General features: G+C 39.3%; 1 protein-coding gene and 1 long non-coding RNA gene across 2 annotated transcripts in view; one reads left to right on the top strand and one right to left on the bottom strand.

The window, feature by feature from the left end:
* Nucleotides 1-712, bottom strand: part of RCAN2 (regulator of calcineurin 2) — a 254,779-nt gene extending 254,067 nt beyond the window's left edge. Inside the window, exon 1 of the mRNA XM_011960294.1 lies at nt 516-712. The gene's annotated coding sequence lies outside the window, so the exon portion shown is untranslated. The remainder of the gene's footprint in view (nt 1-515) is intronic.
* Nucleotides 697-22,264, top strand: part of LOC105524870 — a 40,490-nt gene continuing 18,922 nt past the window's right edge. The window contains exon 1 of the long non-coding RNA XR_001003822.1: nt 697-772. This is a non-coding gene — a long non-coding RNA (uncharacterized LOC105524870). The remainder of the gene's footprint in view (nt 773-22,264) is intronic.

The following is a 22,264-nucleotide window of genomic DNA, read 5'->3' as shown; positions in this document are numbered from 1 at the left end:
CTCCCGCTCTTTGCGGCCGTGGGTCGGTGGGTCTCTGCGCGCTGCCCGCTCCTCCCCGCAACCTCCGCCGCCGTCACCCGGGACAAAGCGGCTCCAGGGAGGGGCTGAGCCGGAGGCTCTAGCAGGGGCCGGCGGAGATGGGCGCGTCCCCAGCTCCGACTCATCGGGCCAACCTCCAATCAGACCCAGGGAAACCGAAAGCCCCTGTCTGGCCTCCTCTCATCTCCTCCCTCCTGACCCGGTGCCCTCCCCGGTCCCCCACCCACCGCACCTCCGGGGCTCTCACCCTGCCCTCAGCCCCGCACCCCCTCCTTTCCAGTTCAGGTGCCCGGGAAGGCGCAGGAGCCTCCGGGGACCTGACGTGGGAGCCTGGCCGCAGGAGTCCCGGCCTTAGCCGGGAGAGGCTCCTCGGGGTCCCATACTAAGCTGAGGGTGAGGGGGCAGCGACAGCCCAGAAGAAATGGGCAGAGAAGCAAACTGTAGTTGGGGAGTACTGGGAGAAAGACTCTTCTTACCAGATGTCTGAGCCCCCGACTCTGGCTAACTGAGGAAATGTCGGGGAGCCCCTGGTTGGTTTCCCCGGGCTTCTGCACTTGGTGGGCGCTGGCGCCCTCTGGCTGGAGTCCTGCGCCGGGCCCAGCCCAGGCCGCTGAAGGTGCCCTGCGCGGGCTTCACAGCTTTGCCTGGATTTGCAGCCATCAGACCTGAGGACAGAAGGGCTGGGGCTTCAAGGACTTCTATTGTGTGAGAGCTGTGACACAGTGAGTGGGAGGTTGGTATCCTACAGCAAACGGGGCTGAAGGTGAAGGGGAATCTAGGGTAGATCTGTTGCTCAACAAAGTTAACCCCAGTAGAAGTCTCTGCTTTACGGAATAAAGCAGTTCAAATGGGCGAGGAAGCCTGTGGCTTACGGGTGACACAGATAGGAACAGGACTGAGTCTCATGGCAAGAGAATGTGAATTATGCAAAAAATCGTAATAGGGAGAGTGCGGGAAATTAGAGGAAGGGGGTATGCAGATCAACCTGAGGGAGGGAGTCTATAACATTTAAATCAGATTTGTGTTCTGTCATCTTTCTAATTGCTACATAAATAAGCCGTTTTCTTTTTGCTTTTTATGCCTTTTGATTTTCTGATAACAATATTACGATTGCACTGAAGCAGTCCATAAGCTTCACAATCATTCTTCACTTACCCAGACACTACGTTGTTTTTTTCCAAAGTTGACATAGAATCACGGTTTTTTTTTTTTTCCAACAAAAAAAGGCAGACATTGGCTCTTCTCTCTGATTAATCTGCATTAATATAAACACAATTTCAGAATTGAAAATGACCTTAGGCCTCCCCTCGTCCAGCCTTCCCCTGGATGCATAAATCTGTAAATAGTCGTTGATTTAGATAATTGCCGTTTGGGATAGAATTGTCTGAAAGGGCATTCTTAAGTTGAGCAAAAATTTGCCTCCCTTGAATAATCAGTTCTCGCTTACTTTTTGAAGTCAAAGAAACCAAGTCAAATTCCTCTTCTAACTATCTTTAAAATATGTAAAAATAGCTAGCACGTCTAATGCACTCCAGGATCCCCTTTCTTTCCAAGTAAAGCAACCCCAACCCTTTAAACAAAATCTCACTTATTAGGGAGTACTTCCTAGAATCTTCGCCAAACTGATGACGTTCATCTTAACAGGGCCTATTTATTAGTTCGTGAATATACATTTACAAATAAAATTTTCAGCTTATAGAAGCAATATGTTCATTGTAGAAATTTTGAAAAGTTGGAAAAACACAGGTTTTAAGGTGAGAACTAAATGAGGTAATATATGTAAAACACCTAAGCACAGTGCCTGGCACAGGGTGATACTCAACATATGTTAGTTGTTACCAAAATCAACATGGCCATTTTCCTAACACCAAATATAGATATTGTTACTCTTCTAGATGCTTTTTCTGAGTTCTCACAGCCACATATTCCTGCTTCTACTGCTAAGAGAAATTCTGTGTTTGTCAGCTTGTGTGAAGAATGAAGCATAATCAATGAGGGACAAAAATGAAAAGTGATCAAATAGCCTCTTTTTGTTCACCTTGAGAAGAACAAAATGTTACTAGCAAAACAAATGTTAATGGCAAGAAGAAAATACAGAGAGAAAAGGAGTTTATGGGATGAGGTCTGAGTTTGAAGAGGATTTTGGAGAGCAGAAGGAGTGAGGCTAAAGTGTAGCTAATGTTAAGAATGGTGGTAAATAAGATTAGAATTTTGGTTTGCTAACATTTATTGAGCATTTAGTGTATGCCACACTCCATACCAATGAATTTTTATACATTAATTCATTTCACTTTCATGGCAACTCTATTAGATAGGTACTATAATTAGCCTATAGTAAAGAAAACACAGAAAGATTAAATAAATGACTTGCTGAAGCTAACAAGTGGAAAGCTGAATTCACACCTAGACAACCTGGCTTTGGAGTCCCCACTAGGCTGCCTCTCAATGGTTGTACATGACATTATAAATATAAACTTTTAGGTTCACAGAAAAGTTGAGCAGAAAGAAGAGAAAGCTCATATATACTGCCTGCCCCCACATATGCATAGTCTCCCTGACTATCAAAGTCCGACACAGGAGTAATACAATGAATACAGCTACATGAACACAAAATTATCAACCAAAGTCCATAGTTTACAGATTCACTCTTGGTGGTGTACTTTTTTGAGTTTGAACAAGAGTATAATGACCTAAATCCACCATTATAGTTTCACACAGAATAGCTTCACTGCCCTAAACATCCTCTGTGCTCTGCCTATTCATCCCATCCTCCCCACTAAGCTCTGGCAACCACTGAATTTCTAATTGTCCCCATAGTTTTGCCTTTTCCAGAATGTCATATAGGTGAATGTCATTTCAGGTTAGCTTCTTTCGCTTAATATGCATGTAAGTTTCCCTGTCTTTTCATAGCTCAAATAACTCATTTCTTTCTAGCACTGAATAATATTTCATTGTCTGGATATACCACAGTTTATTTGTTCATTCACCTGTTGGAGGACAACTTGATTGCTTCCAAGTTTTGACAATTATTAAAAAGTTGCTCTAAGTGTTCATGTGCAAGTAGTTGTGTGAATGTAAGCTTTTAACTTGTTTGGGTAAATATCAAGGAGTGTGATTGACAGATCATATAGTAGGTTTAATTTTGTAAGAAACTGACAAACTCTGCTGAAGGGGCCATACCATTTTGCACTGCCACCAGCAAGGAATGAGATTTCCTGTTACTCCACATCCTCACCAGCATTTGGTGTTGACAGTGTTTGGGATTTTCACCATTCTAATGGGCATCTCATTATTTTGATTTGTAGCTGCCTATTGACATGATGTTGAGAATTTTTATATGCTTATTTGCCATTTGTCAAATTTATATGCTTAAAGCCATTTGCAATGCCTTATTTGCCATCTTCTTTGGTGAGGCGTCAGTTCAGATCTTTTGCCCATTTTTAAAATCGGATTATTTTCTTATCGTTGTTTTTCTTGTTTTCTACTGTTAAGAGTTATTTTTGTATTTTGAATAAGAGTTCTTTGTTAGATATGTCTTTTATAAATATTTTCTCCTGGCTGGTATTTGTCTTCTCATTCTTTTGACAGTGTCTTTTGCAGAGCAATTTTTATTTATTTATTTATTATTTTTTTGAAATGGAGTCTCTCTCTGTCACCCAGGCTGGAGTGCAGTGGCGCGATCTCGACTCTCTGCAACCTCTGCCTCCTGGGTTCAAGCAATTCTTCTGCCTTAGCCTCCCGAGTAGTTGGGACTACAGGTGCCCACCACCATGCCCGGCTATTTTTTTGTATTTTTAGTAATAACAGTGTTTCACCATATTGGCCAGGCTGGTCTCAAACTCCTGACCTTGTGATCTGCCCAACTTGGCCTCCCAAAGTGCTGGGATTACAGGCATAAGCCACCACGCTTGGCCTGCTTTTCTTTTTAATAAAGTCCAGCTTATCAATTTTTTATAGATTTTACCTTTTGCACTGTTTCTAAAAAGCTATCACCAAACCCAAGGTTATCTAGATTTTCTTCCATGTTATCTTCTAGGAGGTTTATGGTTTAGAATTTTACATCTAGGTCTATTATCTATTGTGAGTTAATTTTTGTGAAGGTTATAAGGTCTGTGCCTAGAATCTCTTTTTTTCTTTCATGTGGGTATCCTCTTGTTCCAGCACTATATATTGAAAAGATTATCTCTTCTCTGTTGAATCATGTTTGGACCTTCATCAAAGATAAGTTAACTATGTATTTGTGTGGGTCTATTTCTGAGCTCTGTATTCTGTTCCACTGATGTATTTGTTTGTCCTTTCACTCAGACCACACTATCTTGATTACCATAGCTTTACGATAAATCTGAAAGTCAAGTTGGTTTGGTCCTCTGACATTGTTCTTCTCCTTCAATATTTTTTGTTGACTACTCTAGATCTTTTGCCTTCCCATATAAACTCTAGCATCATTTTGTCAACATACAGAAAATAATGCAGTTTAGACTGGGATGCCATTTAATCTACAGATCAAGGTGGGAATAACTGACATATCGACCACACTGAGTCTTCCTGTACATAAATATGGAATATCCCTCCATTTATTTAGTTCCTCTCTGATTCCTTTTATTAGAGCTTTGTAGCTTCACTCATAGAGATATTGTAAATATTTTATTGAATTTATGCTTAAGTATTTAATTTTTTTGGCTTTTGCTCATGTTTTAATTGGTCTGTCTTTTTGTGTAGGGTTGTAAGAGTCCTTTAAGAATTTTGGATATTAACTCCTCAAATATATGATTTACAAATATTTTCTCTCATTCTGTGAGTTATCTTTTCCCTTTCATACACATTTTATACATATGTATGTATATAAATTTACTTCTTTATTTCTATGTCTACTTTTATATATCGAAAATCATGAGTTTGCAACAATCCCGCAATTCCAATCCAACACCATAGGGTTTATTCTCGTTTTTCTCCTTTTCCAACGTATACCTCTTCTCTCTAACAATGGAAAAACATGGTTCCTATCATCCTCAATAAATTTATTTTTCCAATCTTTTTTGGGCGAGTGCCCTACTCAGACACCGTCTTTGTACAAGCCTCGACTCCTACTGTACCATCCTTTCTCTGATGACCTCCTCTCCCCTGCCCAACCCATATAATGCTGTCTTCCTGCAAGAGAAAGAAGAGAAAAGAGATGAGAGAAGAGACTTTAAGCAAATAATAGGGCCAGGGATGGTGACCCACACCTGTAATCCAGCACTTTAGAAGGCTGAGGTGGGCAGATCACTTGAGCTCAGGAGTTCAAGACCAGTCTAAGCAACATGGCAAAACCATGTCTTTACAAAAATACAAAAATTAGTCAGGCATGGTGATGTGTGCCTCTAGTCCTAGTTACTTGGGATGCCGAGGTGAGAGGATCACTTGAGCCCAGGAGGTTGAGGCTGCAGTGAGCCAAGATCATGGCACTGCACTCCAGCCTGGGTAACAAAGCAAGATCTTGTCTCAAAATAAATAAATAAATAAATAAATAAACGAATGTGTATGTGATCAGAGGAGGGTAAAATGGATCCATCACATCCATTCTCCTGAATACTATTTCCATTAATTCCTCTTAAGTGCCTATATAGTTATTTTGCTGTCAGATCACTCAGTTGATTCATGTTGAATTTACTTTCAACTATAATCCCTCAGTCTTTTAAATACTTTGCTGCACAATAGACCTCTCCCAATACTTACCTCATATTCTCTATCTGCAGAGTAGAATTTTTAAACAAAACATTCTTGTTAGAATGATCCTATAATTTCACAAGCTGAGATCATTCAGAGCTTAATTTTTGCCTTCAGTATGTTAAGTATCTGTTATCCCATCCAGATTTGTGTCATTGGCAAATTTTCTAAGTATGCTGTCTACACCCTTATTTAAGTCAGTGATAAAACTGAATGAGGTTAGAGCCCGGGGACCACTACTTGAGACCTCCATCATTGTCAGTGATTGTCAAAGGACACACAAAGGTCATGCTCACTTTGAACAGTCAGAATCTGGGGACTGTCCCACAATACATATTTCCTCCTGTGATTCTAATGTGCTTCCATGGAATCCATATTTCTTTTCCTTTTCCCTTCTGCTCTGAGTTGGATCGAAATGCTTTTGTAATTGACATTATTAATATAAGAACATCATATATCTTAGGTCTATGGGGGAAAATAGGTCAAGAATTATCACTCTATTAAATTAGAATTCTTTATACATAATTCAAGTAACTGAAGAGAATTAAAATACGTACGCGTCGGCTGGGCGCAGTGGCTCACGCCTGTAATCCCAGCTCTTTGGGAGGCCGAGGTGCGCGGATCATGATGTCAAGAGATGGAGACAATCCAGGCCAACATGGTGAAACCCCATCTCTACTAAAAATACAAAAATTAGCTGGGCATGGTGGCACGTGCTCGTAATCCCAGCTACTTGGGAGGCTGAGGCAGTAGAATCACTTGAACCCGGGAGGCGGAGGCTGCAGTGAGCTGAGATAGCGCCATTGCACTCCAGCCTGGGCAACAGAGAGAGACTCTGTAAAAAAATAAAAATAAAAAATAAAAAAAATAAAGCAGTACTTGTCTTTATGTGCCAAACATTCATTTATTCATTGAACAAGTATTTGCTGAGAATCCACTAATCCACTATGTGTTAGGTACTGCTATAGGTGCTAGGGATATAGCAATGAATAAGACAACATGCTTGCTCTTACAGAGCTTAGAATTTTGAGTGAAATATATCCCTTGTAGGTTTGCCTGCTTCGTTGTTCTTGACTTAGAGAAAAATTCAATTCACCAAGTGTAGGCTTTATTAAAAGTCACTTATGATCCTTGAAAGATTTCATATTTTCCAAAGATCCATACTCAGATATTCCAAGAAATGACTTTAGATTATTTGCTTCCACACTAGGAAAAATTATAAAGTTTGAATTTGTGAGGAAATGTACAGATTATCTAGCACTATAACTAGAAATAATCACAACAACATTAAACATGCTTTTTGAGTGGTTGCTGAATCACTGTTCTCTGCAGTTTGTACATATAAATTAACATAATCCTCATAATTCCTGATGAGATAGGTACAATTATTATTTCCACTTTACAGATCAGGAAACCAAGATGCAAATAGATTGCCCAGCCCTGGTAAGTTGAGTCAGAGTGGACCCTAAGTAGCCTGGTTTGAGACCATAGGTTGTCCTGTGTATAAAAACATACAGCCATTTTTAGTGACCATGACAAGTGAATTAAGCCTTCCTTTTCAGTGCTCCTGTAGTACTTTTAAAAACATGCTTCTATGCAATACATGTCACATTATATTATTTGCAAACTACTTAAGGAATAGAGCTAGCAACTTATCCTAATATCATGCGTAGAGCAGGTTTTCAATAAATGTTTAATGGGTGATAGATAATTTAGGCTTAGAAAACATGGCTTTTCCAAGGTCAAAGTGATGGTTCGTGGAAAACTCAGACTGAAAACCCCCCAGTCTTGTGAGTTTCAATCAAGTAGCTGTTCTTTTTTCCTGCATCAAACTGGCCCACATTTACTACTGGAAAAGTACCATGTAGCATATCTACACTTCAGAATATTCCTTATAGATTTAGATGTGTTGTAATGTTATATGAAAAAAGATACATTTTTAATGCAGCAGTTCTACGCCTTACAGTGGAAAAAATAAAAATGGGCTGGGTTTAAAATGAAAATAAACTAGAGCAGTCCAGATTTCTAGTCTGAAAGTAGAGGCTGTCATGTGTATTTATTCTAGGTTTACAATATTTCATGTCAAGTTGTGAAATTGAAAAGGAGGGAAGAAGCACTTCTCAAAACATTCAAGTTAATTTGTTTTAGTTTTTCTTAGTAGCATTCAGAGCAGAGTAGAGGGGTGAGGAGAGCTCGCTGAGTCGGGGAACACAGTGAGTGATCCTATGGACAAGTTTGGGTTGCTCTCAATTGCTCTAAAGACTTTCGTGGGCTGGGGGAGGTGGGAATGGGAAAATAACCCACATACTCATTGAAAAAATAAGGTCAAAATGACTGAGTCTGTCTCTAATAGCTCAAGAATTTCTACTGTCAATATCCTCCAGCCAAAGGCCATCAAGAAAACACCTGCTGTTGAGTAATTTGGGTTTATTGCTCATTGTAATGAGAGTAAACACACACCTTGGAGCTAGTGGGGTATCACACAGGAAGAGGATGTTAGAAAGGACTTACAGGATTTGAACTTAAATGATTTTTGGGAGAGTTCGAGGAAGCAGTGCTTTGCTCTGGATTAGATGCTGTAGAAAGCAGGGGTAATTCTTTGCTAAGTATGTTAATAAATCTTATCTATAAGGCAGGCAGGATGAAGTAAGGCTAAAACTATTATTGGGAGTGATGCCACAGTCAGTGGGCTTTCTGTCTATAAATTCTACCCACCAAAGTACTTTCTCCTATTATGTGATTTCTCTCCACCTCCAGCCTCCTCCTACTTCTTCAATTTTGATGTAACAGTAAGAGCAGTTCTCCTCCTTGTGACTCTCCCTGTTCCTTTTATCATGACACATCCATATTATTGTTCAGATGCCAGAGGAAAACTGCCTGTCCCTGATTTCTCTTTTTCCTTTGTTACCGCACGTCATGCCCCAAGTAGTCAAACCTGCCTTCATAGTGGCCCCAGGATGAAAGCCACTGCCGCCCATATTGGACCTTCCTTGGGTTTGGTGTGTCTGGAGTGTGTAAAGTTGTACAAAGTGCTGGTAGAATGAGATGCATGAAAACAGCCACAGGGCAGCTAAGTTATCTGCATTTCTTACACAGACACAGGCATGCACAATGAACTGCAATTCAGGAATAATCTGTTAAACTTAAAACTCATTAATTACTTGGTTTGCCCGAAAGGAGAAAAATAACAAAAGAAACAAAAAGATGAGTGGGATGTGTTTTGTTTTTAATATTCTTCTGACAGTTTCTGGAGTAAAAAAATGTACGTAAATAAGTTTTTTTTCTAGTTCATAGTGTCGAAAATACTTATAGAGAGATAACATTCTTAGACAACATTCTAAGCCTCCCGATGCTGTATTTTTTAAAGTCTGCAAATAAAAGCAATGTGCATTTGGGGATTGGAGAAGATGAGTATGCAGATGCTGATAGGCAATTTCAGGTGTGATCATGGATCCAATCCACAGGTCCCACCACAGGGGTCTGGACAACTGAGCACCTGCAGGTGCCTGTGACTCAGTGGTGTGGGTTGATTTTCCAAAGAAGAAACACTGATCTATTGGGGCCATCAAAATTGAGGCATGAGTCAGATTTCTCCAGGGTTTGACACATTGACAGAATACTCTGATAACTTAATTTCAGCGAAGGTGCTAATGGCTGATAATAGGATCTCTGGTTACTCTCAGATAACATCTACACTTAAATGGGACAAGGCTCTTTACAGTCTGGTGGCCATGGTCCATCCTGTCTCTCTGTCAGTTTCTCTGTCTTCTGTCCCCTGCTTTCACTTCCATGCCATGCACCGATATTCCCCTCTGCCTGGGAAATTTTTAGAAATGCAAATTCTCAGTTCCACCCTATATCTATTGAATCAGAAACTCGGGGTGGTGACCCAGAAACGTATGTTAATTAACAAGAGTCCCAGGAGATTCTGATGCGTGCCGAAGCTTGAGGTCACTTTTCTAAGCACCTGAGCTACATCAGCACATTTAATCTTCATGGCAGCTCTCTGAGGTAGGTACTAAGATTGCCCCATTTTACAGATGAGAAAACTGAGACACAGAAAGCTAAGCAACTTGACAGTGGTTCTAAGTTCGGAAGTGGTAGAGCTGAGCTTTGAATCAAGCTATCTAGCTTAATAATTTAGACGTTCTCTGACTCAGCTGTTACCTCGTGAATAAAGAAATGCTTCTGTGAAGACTTTTGTGATGCCAGTCTCCCAAATTTCACCAAAAAATATCAGTAGCTCCCACATCACTTTCTTCTCTTACTATGCATGTGCTTTTCCTGTCTTTCTATGCCTGGCACCCAGTACCTACATTGCAATAAACACATTTTGGTATATAAAGAAAGAAGGAATAATTAAATTAATTGATTAGTGAATCAGTAAATATTATATCTTGCCTCAGAAGCGACTTTACTAATTTTTCTTGAGAGGTTTAAAATATACAGGTTACAAAATCCTATCTCTCACTTCCCTGAAAGTCTTTAGGAGTAGGACCTGTGAATCTGTATTTTTAATAGTCAAAACAGAAATAAGAACCTGGGTTTAAGAAAAAGTTGTGCCCAACATACTGATTCAGCACACATAAAACTCCCACCTTAATTGGCACTTACTTGGCATTAATTACTTGGTTTGCCCAAAAGGAGAAAAATAACAAAAACAAACAAAAAGATGGGTGGGGTGTATTTTGTTTTTAATATTCTTCTCACAGTCTATGAAGTAAAAAAAAAATGTACATAAATAAGTTTTTTTTCTAGTTCATAGTGTGGAAAATACTTATAGAGAGATAACATTCTTAGACAACATTCTAAGCCTCCCAAACCACATTACTTGGTTTGGCGATTTCAGAGAGCTTGGTAAGACCAAGCTGAGGGCATCAATGGGGAAGGAGGGACTCATCTCATCCTTAAATTCTACCTCATAGGAGAGCTGCTTACCTAGTAACCAACCCTACCCGGAAGAAAGCTTGAATGTGCTTCAGATTTCAGGCACATTGTATAATATTCTTTGAATAATATCAACATAAGAAATGCCTGCAGTTGGTTCCACCAAGCTGTACATGGGAAGTTGTTTTCCCCCCGGAACAGGCAGTCCTCAGCATATAAATGGGTCATATTCCAAAAATGCATTTGTAAGTTGAGTTGTTTGGAGCTCAGAAAACACTTTCCCACAGAAGTAATATTAGAAAAGAGGGTTCCAGTGCTCTGCCAAAACACAAAACCTGATTTAGAACACTCTGTCTCTGAAATAGCATTTCAGATGGCCTACACGGGGACATCCATGGGAAATGTGACTAGGTCCCACCCAACTTGGAACTGGGGAAGATGGGAGCACTGTGACTTCTTGGTGAAGCTGGGCTGTGCCAGCAACAGGGACTTGCCTTAGTTCTCCTCCCTCCCCTAACACACACACACACACACACACACACAAATGGCTACTTATGTGTGTGTCATGTGATAGAAAGAGAAAGTTGCCCCTCCAAGAAGACTGCTTGTGTTCCAATGAAACCTTTCCTCCTTTTAATTGTGCATTCAAGAGCTGCCCCAGACTTGCAGCTCAGAGGTCCACATTTCAGGAATAGATCACCCGGAATGCTATACCCTAACCTCTGATATCTTCTTACCTGAATTTTGGAAACATTACACCATCTGTAGTTTCAATTTTAGAGCAACTGTAACCACCTTCCCTAGTATATCTAGTATAATAATATAGGGATAAACATAGAATAAATGGCATAAATAAAATTGCTGCTGATAAAGTGGAAAAGAGACCCAAATGTCTCATTTTCCTTGGCCATCAATTGATTAGCTGTGTGACAATGGGCTAAATTATCTGGGCCTCAGTTTTCTCATTTGTAAAATACTGGGGAAGATAAGTGATTCATATAATCTACAAGAGTTTTTTTCTAAATTTAATATTCTAGAATTCAATAAAAATAGTTCTCCCTACTCCTTGGTGAGAAGATTGCTAGTCAGTTATTCTCCAAATTTTTCCACACTTGGCAAAGAAACACTGAAACCTCATCTCGGGCCCACAGATACATCAAGAAGAACGAAGGTTGGTAGGTTACAGTTTCGTTTCATCCTTATTAAATTAAATGTTATTTCATTCCATTCTTACTTTCCACAGCCAAACTTCACTCGGGCAATGCTCAATGATTTTATGCCTTGTGCTCAATTAGACATTTGTCAGCACACAGCAAGTTAAGGATTGATGTAGCAAAATAGTGATAATAATTTGTCCAAATTTTGATATGGAAGGAAAACAAAGGAAAAGAATAAAAGAATGTAAAATATTTTGAAGTTATCTCAGAAGGAAACCTTTCAAAGTAATCAATATATTTAATCTTGACATGTACCATCATAGACTTGAATTTATCTGAGAGCAAAATGTATTGTTTCTTTGATAGGACCCCCCACCAACCTAAAGGCAATATTTTCTAGAGGAAAAGAAGTGATGGAATGTGGCTACTGGCAACCACTAATGGTTTGGGATTCATAATATCTGATAGAATGTAAGCCCAGGTACTCCATTTCAGCTAGTAATCTAGTATGTTTTTGTGATGTGCTGAGGATGTTCTGGAGTTGGCATTAGGACCTTTCAAGAAGGTGCGATTAGTTTCTGCTGCCATATATCTTTAATGGGATACAGTTTTCTGCCGGGATAAGAAAAGAAACTTCTGCTTCCACTCCCTTAACACAATCCAAAAGCCAATCCCAAACAAACAATACAAAAGAAAAAATTATCCCAAATAATACACAACAAAAATTCCCCAAGCCGTGACATTTTCCTAGACAACTGTATAAGAAGATTAGGGAATTGTTTGGGGTGGGGAGAAGAAGGAAGTCTGGCTCTAAAACTTCTGACGTTTCTGGTCTCATAACCAACAACGTAATCTAAATAACAGTGTTTTATAGGCCTCCTGCTGTCAGACAGTAACCTGAGTGCTTTATATGCACTATTTATATTAACCCTTAAGACAACCTAGTGAAGTACATGCTATTTCCACTTTGTTTCATAAGTGCTTATACTGCCGTTTGTAGAAGAAAAACCTAAAAAGACAACGGGAAAATGGCCCTGCCAAGAAAGACAGAACTGAGTGCACTTTCAGTTCCAACCACTCAAACAGCAAAGGATAACTATACTGGTAAGAGCCTGGGATTCCAATTCTTGCTCTACCACATCCTATGACCTCAAGGAAGTTACTGAATTTCCTTATATATAAAATGGCAATAATAATAGTGCCTACCTTTCAGCTTGTTATATTTTCTAATAAGAACCTACCCATAATGGACCTAAAACAGCACCTGCCAGATGGTAGTATTCAATGACTGTTAGACAGCATTTTACCTGGTTCTGCAACTCCCTGCATTCCCACACACCAGAAGGCTGCCTTCATCTAGGCAGATCACAGGGATCATATATAGTCCTGGAATAAAATCAGAACACTGGAAACAATGCTTTCTCGTTCTCTAAGAACAGGCCTTGATTCTCAAGGCATAGTGCCTGGATAAGCAGCATCAACATCACCTGGGAACTTGTTAGAATGCAGTGTCAGGACCTATCCCAGACCTCCTGAATCAGATTGCACAGTTTAACAACATCCCCAGGTGATTCGAGTGCACATTAAATTTGAGAAGTTCTGCTCTCAGGCACACACAAGGTAGTAATTCTCTCTGGTCGTCTGACAGTGCATAAGCTCCATAGCTCTCAAATATCAGGAGAAAGGCAGAACTTGTAGTGCTCATAATATCACAAGTTTTTGGGCCTTCCTGTGCATTTCCCATTCTGCTGTTGTTAGTTTAGCACATCCTTCATCATATAATCCACCTGGTAAAAACTATTATTCAAGACTCAACTCAAGCATCATGGAGACTCTTCCTGTCTTCCTCCTCCCACTTCAGGAGGAATTTCCCACTTCCACATTTGTTTCCCAACTGAACAGTGCCATTGAAACTTATTTGACTAAAATCAATGGTAAGAAATATATTCCTGTTTTTCTCTCTCCTTCTCTCTGTCTCTCTCACACACATACAACCTATATGTTACTGAAATGAAAGTTTCATGAAAGAATATTTTGATTTAATGTGTGTGATGGACCAGATATTTTCAACATTACTCTGTTCCATTTCATGTATTGCTGTCTGCAAGCTGTAGAATTAGTTTAAGTACCACTTATGGGTAGTGATGGGCAATTTGTAAAGCCATGTACATAGATATTTCTTAAATAGGAACTATAACCCTAGACTGATGATTTAGTCTCATATATAGCTTCCCTTCTACATAGAGAACATGACTTAGTGCTGGGCACGTACAGGGACACAGCATTTTTTTGTTGAATGAGTAATGAATGGATGGAAAGATCTCGTGATGAGCTATTTTTGCAGCCTCTCATTCTCCTTTTAACTCTTGGCCCTGCTACCATACTTAATAAAAAAATATGAGGGCCTGTTTATGCAGTAATTTATTAGCCACTAACCATAACTATAAACCTATGATAATAAATCTCTATGCCTACAACAGGAATTTTCAAATGAAAAGTGGTTCTCTCAAACATTGTGTTGAATAGTAAGAGGAAAGAGAAAAATTGTGAGTTCAAAGGACAATAGTTTAGCTCTGAGCATTTTTGGGATTTGTTGTTCATTGCTAATATTTTATTAGTCTCCCCATTGTAAATTAAATGGAGCTCAAGTAGCTGTAACTGGGAACATTCTGTGCCAGGGAGATGCCAGCCTGCCCTTTGAGCCTCACCATGGTGCTCTGCCAGTTCTCCTCCATTCTTTCTTTCAACACCTCTGCTCTTTCAGTGTGAGAGCACTTGGGTGAGGTTTAGCAAGGGGGAAAATGATGATCAACCACATTCATTTATCATTTATATCCCAGGCTTAGATGTGACACTCTAGTACATGAGACCGGAAGAAGTTTGAGATGAGGTGTTAGGACCTTCAGTTCTCTTTTAGCAAAAGTCTTACAGCCTCTGCATACTGCCCTTTCTCCATTTGTAGGAGGTGAACGGAAAAACAGAAGCCCTGAAAAATAAGTCTGAAAAGAACAGCAACTATTCCAGCCTTACCTTTCACCATAACACACTAGTTAAAAAAATTTTTTTAAGCCACCTAATACTCCTTTCACATCTTTGCAGCTGATTCTAAAATATTGCATTTAGATAGGGCATGTGAGGGTCTGACTGGTTTTGAATCACGGCTCCTACAAGCTAAGGGACATGAAGGTTGCCTGCTTTAGTTTCCTATGCATAAAACGGAGCTACATAGTACCTGCCTCATAGAGTATTTGTAAGGAAAGAAATGGCGTAATAAACATAAACTTCTTAGAATTGTGTCTGGTGCATAGTAAGAACTTAGTAAATCCTGGCTATTTTTAATGTTATTATTATAAATAAAATCTCTCTCTCTCTCTCTCTCTCTCTATATATATATATATATATATATATATATGATTCCTTTCTTACCACATTTAGACAGTTAAAGTAATAAACTGTCTTCAAAGTAAAATGCTACACATACTGTGTATTGTGGTATCCTAGATTGGATCTTAGAACAGAAAAGGGCATTAGTGGAAAAATTAATGACATCTGATGAAACTCTGTAGTTCAGTTAATTTAGAAACAATGTCAACTTGTTCGTCTTGACAAATATATGAAGGTTGTGTGACAACTAAGAAAACACTAGAGAGTGTATACCAACTCTCTGTACAATCTTTACAACTTTTCAGTAAATCCAAAATATAGCAAAATAAAAATGTTATTTAAAAATATGTCACATGTAGTTCTTGAGCATAGAGCAACTACTAGGTTGTGCTAGACAGCATGAAAAGATCAAGAGAGAAGGGAAAAAATGGTTTGTCTTCAGGGAGCTTACCATCTCAAAGTGAGATCAGGACACCAATGAATTCACAATAAACTGTAAAGATATAATAAATGTCTTAACAGAAGTAGAAACAAACTCTCCACAGCTTTATAGGAAGGACCAGCTACATAAATATTATTTTTCTTCATGATTAAATCTGTTGGTTAATTATTAATGAATCACAGCTTCATAATTCCTGCATCCTGGGGGAGTTACTCTTCTTGGTTGATATTTCAGTGGGGGAATTCCCTGCATGTTGGAGGACTGATTCCTGGCTGATGTAGATGTAAACTTTATTCATTTATTAAATGTTTTAATAAGCTGAAGGGTGCAGGAACAAACAGCATGGACCTTGGAATCAAGCAAAACTGAGTTCAAATCTAGGTTCTTACCTCCTCAGGCAAGTTAGTTGAGCCTCATTTTCTATTTTAGCCTAAGGGGAAGAATATTGAACTTGCTGGTTGTTATAATGATTGATTGAGATAGGTCACAAGGATCCCTGGCCTACAATAAGCAGGATGTATTATCAATGTTGTCAGTAGAAACTATCTACTAGGTGGGTAACCATATTGTTGCCCTGGCAACCTAAGCGCTTACCCAGTCTTCATGTACTCACTTCACATCTAAGACCTTATTTTGGATGGTTCAGGGTTATCTTTGCCCAGTGGAGGGAGTGGTAGACCCTTACAGGGGAGGCTAGCATAGATTGAGGCTTCATTGCGTAGGATTTGGAAACCATCTGCCTGGCTTTAAAGCCCGGCCCTTCTACTTGCCAGCTTGCTACCTGTGTGACATTGGGAAATTGATTTAACCTATCAAGGCTCTGTTTCCCTGTCTGTAAAATGTGAATGCCAGCTCTTAAGTCATAGAGATGCATTATGAGGTGTTCACATACAAAAAGTCTCTAAGACAGAGCTTGGCACATGGCTACCCAGCAATAAATTATAGTGATCACTATTAGCTATTATTTAACAATCATTTCCTCTTTTCCCTGGATGCTCAACATCCCATTTTGTTCAGATGTAAGGATGCAAGGTGCTCAGGGAAGGGAGCCTAATGCTTTCTTCCAGCCCCGGGGGATGGCCCACGACTGGTATGAACCAATCATAATTATTCCTTCTGTCCCAGTTTAGGCGTGGGTATGTGGTTGATGTCTGGCCAATGGAACTTAAAAAGAAATCTTCTGGTGGTTTCTAGGGAAGCTTTTTCTCCTTAAGTTAAACAACAGCAAAAAAACGCACAGGAGAGCCCTTTGGTTCCTGTGTTAAAAGTCATGCTGTCACGAGGGGATGTGATGACCGCCATCGTACGACCATGACAGGAACCAGGAGAACGACAGAGAGGCTGCCTTGGGGCCCACACATCAACGGGCTTCGGAATCGTCTACTTTTAGACATCTTGTTATTTAAGATTATAAATGTCCTTATTGTTTAAGCTACTTTTAGTCAGGATTTCTTTTACTTACAGCCAAAGGCAACCTAACTAATACTGAGAGTGAGAAATAGTTATTATTATCCCAGTTTTATGGATGAGGAACTACGTTTCAAAAATATTCAACTAATTTTTCACAGGATTATTCAGCTAGTAAAGTGCAGAGAGTGAGGGAGAGGGTGAATAAGAGATTTTTTATCTCCTTCCAATGAATATTTTTTGGCCAACCATTTACTTAAAACATACCTGTTGAGCCTACAAAGCAGCCCCAGAGGCCTTGTGGCATTTCCTGGCAACAAGGCTTAGGTGGAGCTTCCAATGAGCAGGGTGAGGTGAACATCTGTCCAGAAGCTGGCACTGCAATGTATGTATTTTTAGGTGTTCAGGGAAAGGTCGGCCACTGGATAAGTTAGGGACACGTCTCTAGTGTGATGAAACACTTCCAAGAAGGCTGAGTTGAGAAGTCTGTTTCCCACATATTGGAAAAATCACAGAGTACACAAGCTGTTTAGTAATTAATGATTAAAATCAATATTAGTCTGAGGAGGCACTTGTTCTAATGCCAGCATTTCTCTGTAACATAAAAAGTCAGGGTCAGTTAGGAAAGAAACAGTTCCCCAGTGTGAGTGCTTTTCTTCCTTTCTTGGTTTGGAGTACTTCCCTATATCTCTGTCTTTAAGAATAACTTGGATCTTCCAGCCTGCTTGTGCTTTTCCATTTCTTCATTTAATCATTTTTGAATTTATTCATTTGCTCAATGAATATTTTAAGGTGGCCATTATTTCCTAATCAAGTTGGGGAGAACAGTTATAGACACTCATAGATGATTAAAACCAAGTATAATATTATTATAACAGCTGCAATTTCCTGATACTTTATATACAGTATTATTAATCCTCTAAACTACTTTTTCAAGGTAAGCATTATTATTTCCAACATTGTGGCTGTGAAAACTAGGTTTTGGAGAGGTCAAAGCAATTTTCCACAGGGTTATACTGCTTATTAAAGTGCAGAGCTGGGTTTGAACATGGGTCATTTGGACTCCAAAGGCTTATCTTTTTTGCAGCCTGAGAATGAGGAGCACAGTAAAGAGAGGCGGCGTTTGGGGCCAAATCATGGAGTGATAGATGTGAACATGGAGTGAAGCTCAGGCAGGGATCTAACCCAGCACAAACTCTGCAGTGGAAATGAGAAGGCTATGCGGAAAATAGGAAAGAAATGACTCTGTGTGGATATTAGGGACAATGAGAGGGAAGCCAAAAAGGAGTGGTCAGCTATGCAAAGATATCTAGGGTTAACTCACATGATCACACATCACTGCCAGTTGTTATATAATGGAGAATAAGCCCTTTTTTTTTTTTTTTTTTTCTGAGAGATGGAGAGAAGAAAGAATGCAAAATGAAAGGATATACACCAGAGGGGCCACACTGCTAGCAGCTCAAGGACCCAAGAAGGTCTAAAGATGTAAATTCATTGGTCAACATAAATGTGATGCTAATACTTAATAAGGAGATTTCTTATAAAATTCTACATTTACAATGCCTCTTGAAAACATTTAGATTTTCTGTTTCAGGCTTTTTAGAGCCCTTACTCCTAGACAGCAATTGGTAGCCAGGAGCTGAATAATGACTGGCATTTTAAAATGGCAACTGGTCTGCTTATGCCCTAGTGTCTCACTCCCAACCTTCTTCATGCATCTATCACATTTGCCTGGACCCTGCTGGTATCTGAGTTTGCTACCCCTGATAATCACCAGAGTATCAGCTGCAGGCCTCTCTGAATAGTGGGATTATTGCTGATTTTTAAAAATATTTACTTAACTACATTTTCTAAATTTCCTACAATTACTGTGTATTGCTTTTATAATATGAAAAAATGTGAATGTTGTTTTTTAAACTATCAATTCCACAAATATCGAGGGAGGAGCTGTGGCTTGGCAGGAGTCCTGTGAAAAGATCCAGGGGTTTTATTGAAGGCAGGCTCAATGTGAGCCAAGATCATGACACAGCAGCTAGAAAACAAAACAAAACAAAACCCCAACAAATCACTGGAAGCAATGGCCTCAGTGCTCCGCATGGTCCAGGCCTCTGCTGGAACATAAGCCACATTTTATTGGAGAAAATAATAAACTAGAAAGTGTTTGCTGCTGGGAAACCAAGATAGAAGGAGTCTAGAAGTCAAGTTATATGAGGAACAATTAGAGAAAATGGACATTTTTAACTTGGACTTCTTTAGAAAAACCAGAAACATGTGACAGCTACCTTCAGCACTGGGAAATATGAAATGTGGTCAAGACAGCATCCATTTACCCAATGTCAATGTACAAAGGCAGAAAATACCAGTGAGAGCAACATGAAAGGAGACCCCACTTTCACATAAAAGAGGGATTTAATAATACTATTCATGCAATAGCGAATAGGGGTTTACCTTGTGCATGGGAAAGTTCTACTTTATGAGAAATCTTTGGGCAGAGACTGTATGGCAGCCTGTTTCAGGTGGATGTTTAGGTCAGATAAACCTCAATGTGCCCTCCAAAACCTGGGCTTCTCTCTTCCTTTAACTGGGTTCAGGATACTGACAACTATCCAAATGCAGACCACTGGGATGCTGCCAGGAAAGGTCAACACCGGTCAACCTTCACGGAGACATGAAGCATGATTGCCAATGGTTACTCTGCCTCACTCTCCCCAAAGTCATCTTCTGTGGTAAGGCCAAACTCAGAGTGTTTTTCAGAAATCCACGTAAGTGCAAGGAACATTAGTGATGTTTGTGTGGAAGCGTGGAAATGCTCTCAACACTCCTGTAGGGAAAGAGCTCAGGAACTCACATTCTGTTAAGCCAGGGTTTATAGTAGCCATACTGCCAAGAAAACAATAGTCCCCAGGTTTAGACAGCATTAGGTATTTGCTTCGGTGATCAGAATTCAGATTTGATTTAAACCTATATCTTCGAATCTTTTATTTTTACAGTTCTGGGTCCTGTAGCCAAGTAGTTTGTCCTTGAACGAGGACAGATCTCAAAGCTCCCTGACACATTACCAATGCATTCTCCTTCCAACATAAGGAAGTGAATCAAATGTGATAGGCCCCTGCCAACACCCCCTCTAAGTCTAAGCAATTTTTCTGCAGAAGCACTGGACAAATAAAAATATTCTGATAGTTGTATCATGAAAATATGGGAGAGAGGCACACAGTGTTAGACACTGTCTCCATACAAAATAGCTTACGTCACCAAAATATAAATTCATTAAATTTATGGATCAGAATGTAAAAAGCTGATTTCATCAACTTTTGATATTTCTATTACATTTTAATGTTATGTATAATATCACCCACTATATATATACACATATATACATATATATATATACACACACACACATATATACATATATATATATATATATATGCTCTTTATGGAGTGTATACTCTGTGTAGGCCAGGCCCTGTCTGAGCATCTTATGTGTAGTCTAATATAGTTCACTAGAACTCTATGAGGGAGGCACAATTAGGAGGAAAGTGATGCACCCAGAGGTTAATGACTTGTCTGAGGTTACAGAATTAGTCAGGTGACAGGATTGGGCCCTATGCACCTGACTCCTGGGCTGTGGGAGGAGCCCAAATCCATACCACTGGTGCTCCAGCTGCCACCTCCTCCAAAGGCTCACCTGCACCGCATCATGCTTTCCTCCCCCAGCAGACAGTCCTGGGAAGAACTTCCTCTATGGAGGGTTCTCTGTCTCACCTGGCGAGGTGCTGGAGTCTCCCAAATAGCTGGAGGAACCCAAGCGCTTTGGTCAGATCGTGACTAAATTTATAAACGTATTCAATGCATGAGCTCAAAATCTTTTCTGCTCTCTGGATAAAGTACAACAATTTCTTTTTCTATAAATACACATGAAATTAAAAATGAGGGAAAATAATTTAATACTTTATTTTATAAAATTAAGTAACCAAATTCCTCCTAAAAGGAGAACAGGGCCAGATTTCTCAATGTTGTTAACACTATTTTTAGTACTTTAAAAGCTCAATACACAATCTCTTGACATTTTCTAATTTTACTGCTTGAATATTTAGAATAGAAAATTACATTTTTTCATGTTTTCATTCTCTTTATGGACACATTTGAAAGACATTTAAACTTCAAACTGCCAAATCTGCCCTTATTGGTTTAGTTCTTTTCCAAGTAATACTAGAACATTTGTAAGTGTTCATACAAATAATTATGTGAAAAAATGCTTACCATATTGTTAAGTACAAAAGACAAGCTGTAAAGTTCTCTATGGTATTATATGTTTTTTGATAAAAGGAATTAAATATATATAAATACACACAGAGAGGAGGAGAGGGAGAGAGAAAATCAAATTCAAGAAAATCAGAATATTAACAGTGATTATAACTGAGGACTTTATATCTGAGCATTGAGAATTTGGGATATTTTTAATTCCTTCTTTTTCCTTGTATCTGTTTTCTAAACCTTCTGAATTACTTTTACAACGAGAAAAGAAACATGCTATTCTTATAATAAGAGCTAACATGTATTGGGTGCCAAGTGCTACTCTAGGTGCTGTACATGTATTAATTTGTTGTAATTCTAACATCAACTCTTTGACATGAACAGGGTAATTATTCCCACTTTACATATGAGAAAACCGAGGCAGAGGGTGATTCCATACAGCCAGGCAGCTGGGTTTCAGACCTGTGTTCTGAACCATCCAGTGCCTGGACTTAATGAAATAGTAAATCCTCCACTTTCATTAAGTCCATCAAGTCCCTACCATATGATGCCAACCCCTATGCTCTCTGTTTCAATTTTTTGTTTGAAATCCTTTAACCTGGCACCAGCCATAACCTCCTGTTGGTCAGGCAGTCTCCTCATATCTCCTGGGTATTTGGCTTACAACTACTCTGAGAAGCAGAACACTCAGCTATAAAAAGGTAACTAACGTCACAGAGGAGCAGATGCCAAGGTCCAAATTTGAGCACTTCAGGGTCAGAAGAGGGGTTGATGGCTGAGTGCTCAGGGAGCCTTCAAGAGGAGGAGGCTAAGGCCAGGCCTCAGAAGGTAGAGAGGTCAATGTAAAAAAAGATTAGCTTAATAGCTGTTGATGGCAACTTGGCTTTCGAAACAGTATATGCATTAATTATCATTCAAAAAATTCTGAATTCTTTTGAAAAATAATTTTAACATCTTTTTTTTTTTTTTTTTTTTTTTTTTTTTT

This window comes from Colobus angolensis, unplaced genomic scaffold (assembly GCF_000951035.1).
Source record: "Colobus angolensis palliatus isolate OR3802 unplaced genomic scaffold, Cang.pa_1.0 Scaffold51, whole genome shotgun sequence".
In the NCBI taxonomy this organism is placed as follows: Eukaryota; Metazoa; Chordata; class Mammalia; order Primates; family Cercopithecidae; genus Colobus; species Colobus angolensis.
Note: the sequence above shows the minus strand (reverse complement) of the source record. Positions and strands in the feature narration are given on the sequence as shown.